Source organism: Engystomops pustulosus, unplaced genomic scaffold (genome assembly GCF_040894005.1).
Source record: "Engystomops pustulosus unplaced genomic scaffold, aEngPut4.maternal MAT_SCAFFOLD_362, whole genome shotgun sequence".
NCBI classification, from domain to species: Eukaryota; Metazoa; Chordata; class Amphibia; order Anura; family Leptodactylidae; genus Engystomops; species Engystomops pustulosus.
In genome coordinates, this window is record NW_027285241.1 from 35,001 (window position 1) to 38,763 (window position 3,763).

A 3,763-nucleotide genomic window follows, 5' to 3' on the forward strand; every position below is an offset into this window, starting at 1 on the left:
CAAGCCCATGGAAGTAGGAGCTCCGACTTCCAAAGTGATGACGTCAGCGGGAGCAGCCGCTCGGCCGTATCCGGCGGCATGTCACTGTTCCCCGGCCAGACTTGGCGGCAAGTCCCGGGGACGAACAAGCCCATGGAAGTAGGGGCTCAGCGGGAGCAGCCAGTTGGCCTATCCGGCCACATGTCACTGTCCCCCGGCCAGACTTGGCGGCAAGTCCCGGGGAGGAACAAGCCCATGGAAGTAGGAGCTCCTACTTCCAAAGCGATGACGTCAGCGGGAGCAGCCGCTCGGCCGTATCCGGCGGCATGTCACTGTTCCCCGGCCAGACTTGGCGGCAAGTCCCGGGGGACGAACAAGCCCATGGAAGTAGGGGCTCAGCGGGAGCAGCCAGTTGGCCTATCCGGCCACATGTCACTGTCCCCCATCCAGACTTGGCGGCAAGTCCCGGGGAGGAACAAGCCCATGGAAGTAGGAGCTCCTACTTCCAAAGCGATGACGTCAGCGGGAGAAGCCGCTCGGCCTATCCGGCCACATGTCACTGTCCCCCGGCCACACTTGGCTATAGGTCCCGGGGAGGAATAATGCCCATGGAAGTAGGAGCTCCTACTTCCAAAGGGGCAAGTCAGCGGGAGCAGCCACTTGGCCTATCCGGCCAAGTTTCACTGTTCCCCGGCCACACTTGGCTGTAGGTCCCGGAGAGGAATAATGCCCATGGAAGTAAGAGCTCCTACCTCCAAAGGGGCAAGTCAGCGGGAGAAGCCACTTGGCCTATCCGGCCACATGTCACTGTCCCCCGGCCAAGCTTGGCTGTAGGTCCCGGGGAGGAATAATGCCCATGGAAGTAGGAGCTCCTACTTCCAAAGGGGCAAGTCAGCGGAAGAAGCCACTAGTTCTATCCGGCCAAGAGTCACTGTTCCCCGGCCTAACTTGGCAGTAGGTCCCGGGGAGGAATAATGCCCATGGAAGTAGGAGCTCCTACTTCCAAAGGGGCAAGTCAGCGGGAGAAGCCACTTGGCCTATCCGGCCAAGAGTCACTGTTCCCCGGCCACTCTTGGCAGTAGGTCCCGGGGAGGAATAATGCCCATGGAAGTAGGAGCTCCTACTTCCAAAGGGGCAAGTCAGCGGGAGAAGCCACTAGTTCTATCCGGCCAAGAGTCACTGTTCCCCGGCTACACTTGGCAGTAGGTCCCGGGGAGGAATAATGCCCATGGAAGTAGGAGCTACTACCTCCAAAGGGTGAAGACACTTGGCTCTAAGTCCCCGAGAGGTATACTGCCCATGGGAGTAAGAGCTCCTACTTCCAAAGGGGCAAGTCAGCGGGAGAAGCCACTTGGCCTACCCGGCCAAGAGTCACTGTTCCCCGGCCACACTTGGCAGTAGGTCCCGGGGAGGAATAATGCCCATGGAAGTAGGAGCTCCTACTTCCAAAGGGGCAAGTCAGCGGGAGAAGCCACTTGGCCTACCCGGCCAAGAGTCACTGTTCCCCGGCCACACTTGGCAGTAGGTCCCGGGGAGGAATAATGCCCATGGAAGTAGGAGCTCCTACTTCCAAAGGGGCAAGTCAGCGGGAGAAGCCACTTGGCCTATCCGGCCACATGTCACTGTCCCCCGGCCACACTTGGCTGTAGGTCCCGGGGAGGAATAATGCCCATGGAAGTAGGAGCTCCTACTTCCAAAGGGGCAAGTCAGCGGAAGAAGCCACTAGTTCTATCCGGCCAAGAGTCACTGTTCCCCGGCCTTACTTGGCAGTAGGTCCCGGGGAGGAATAATGCCCATGGAAGTAGGAGCTCCTACTTCCAAAGGGGCAAGTCAGCGGGAGAAGCCACTTGGCCTATCCGGCCAAGAGTCACTGTTCCCCGGCCACACTTGGCAATAGGTCCCGGGGAGGAATAATGCCCATGGAAGTAGGAGCTCCTACTTCCAAAGGGGCAAGTCAGCGGGAGAAGCCACTAGTTCTATCCGGCCAAGAGTCACTGTTCCCCGGCTACACTTGGCAGTAGGTCCCGGGGAGGAATAATGCCCATGGAAGTAGGAGCTACTACCTCCAAAGGGTGAAGACACTTGGCTCTAAGTCCCCGAGAGGTATACTGCCCATGGGAGTAAGAGCTCCTACTTCCAAAGGGGCAAGTCAGCGGGAGAAGCCACTTGGCCTACCCGGCCAAGAGTCACTGTTCCCCGGCCACACTTGGCAGTAGGTCCCGGGGAGGAATAATGCCCATGGAAGTAGGAGCTCCTACTTCCAAAGGGGCAAGTCAGCGGGAGAAGCCACTTGGCCTACCCGGCCAAGAGTCACTGTTCCCCGGCCACACTTGGCAGTAGGTCCCGGGGAGGAATAATGCCCATGGAAGTAGGAGCTCCTACTTCCAAAGGGGCAAGTCAGCGGGAGAAGCCACTTGGCCTATCCGGCCACATGTCACTGTCCCCCGGCCACACTTGGCTGTAGGTCCCGGGGAGGAATAATGCCCATGGAAGTAGGAGCTCCTACTTCCAAAGGGGCAAGTCAGCGGAAGAAGCCACTAGTTCTATCCGGCCAAGAGTCACTGTTCCCCGGCCTTACTTGGCAGTAGGTCCCGGGGAGGAATAATGCCCATGGAAGTAGGAGCTCCTACTTCCAAAGGGGCAAGTCAGCGGGAGAAGCCACTTGGCCTATCCGGCCAAGAGTCACTGTTCCCCGGCCACACTTGGCAATAGGTCCCGGGGAGGAATAATGCCCATGGAAGTAGGAGCTCCTACTTCCAAAGGGGCAAGTCAGCGGGAGAAGCCACTAGTTCTATCCGGCCAAGAGTCACTGTTCCCCGGCCACACTTGGCAGTAGGTCCCGGGGAGGAATAATGCCCATGGAAGTAGGAGCTACCACCTCCAAAGGGTGAAGACACTTGGCTCTAAGTCCCCGAGAGGTATACTGCCCATGGGAGTAAGAGCTCCTACTTCCAAAGGGGCAAGTCAGCGGGAGAAGCCACTTGGCCTATCCGGCCAAGAGTCACTGTTCCCCGGCCACACTTGGCAGTAGGTCCCGGAGAGGAATAGTGCCCATGGAAGTAGGAGCTCCTACTTCCAAAGGGGCAAGTCAGCGGGAGAAGCCACTTGGCCTACACGGCCAAGAGTCACTGTTCCCCGGCCACACTTGGCAGTAGGTCCCGGGGAGGAATAATGCCCATGGAAGTAGGAGCTACTACCTCCAAAGGGGCAAGTCAGCGGGAGAAGCCACTTGGCCTACCCGGCCAAGAGTCACTGTTCCCCGGCCACTCTTGGCAGTAGGTCCCGGGGAGGAATAATGCCCATGGAAGTAGGAGCTCCTACCTCCAAAGGGGCAAGTCAGCGGGAGAAGCCACTTGGCCTACCCGGCCAAGAGTCACTGTTCCCCGGCCACACTTGGCAGTAGGTCCCGGGGAGGAATAATGCCCATGGAAGTAGGAGCTCCTACCTCCAAAGGGGCAAGTCAGCGGGAGAAGCCACTTGGCCTATCCGGCCAAGAGTCACTGTTCCCCGGCCACACTTGGCAGTAGGTCCCGGGGAGGAATAATGCCCATGGAAGTAAGAGCTCCTACTTCCAAAGGGGCAGGTCAGCGGGAGAAGCCACTTGGCCTATCCGGCCACATGTCACTGTCCCCCGGCCAAGCTTGGCTGTAGGTCCCGGGGAGGAATAATGCCCATGGAAGTAGGAGCTCCTACTTCCAAAGGGGCAAGTCAGCGGAAGAAGCCACTAGTTCTATCCGGCCAAGAGTCACTGTTCCCCGGCCACACTTGGCAGTAGGTCCCGGGG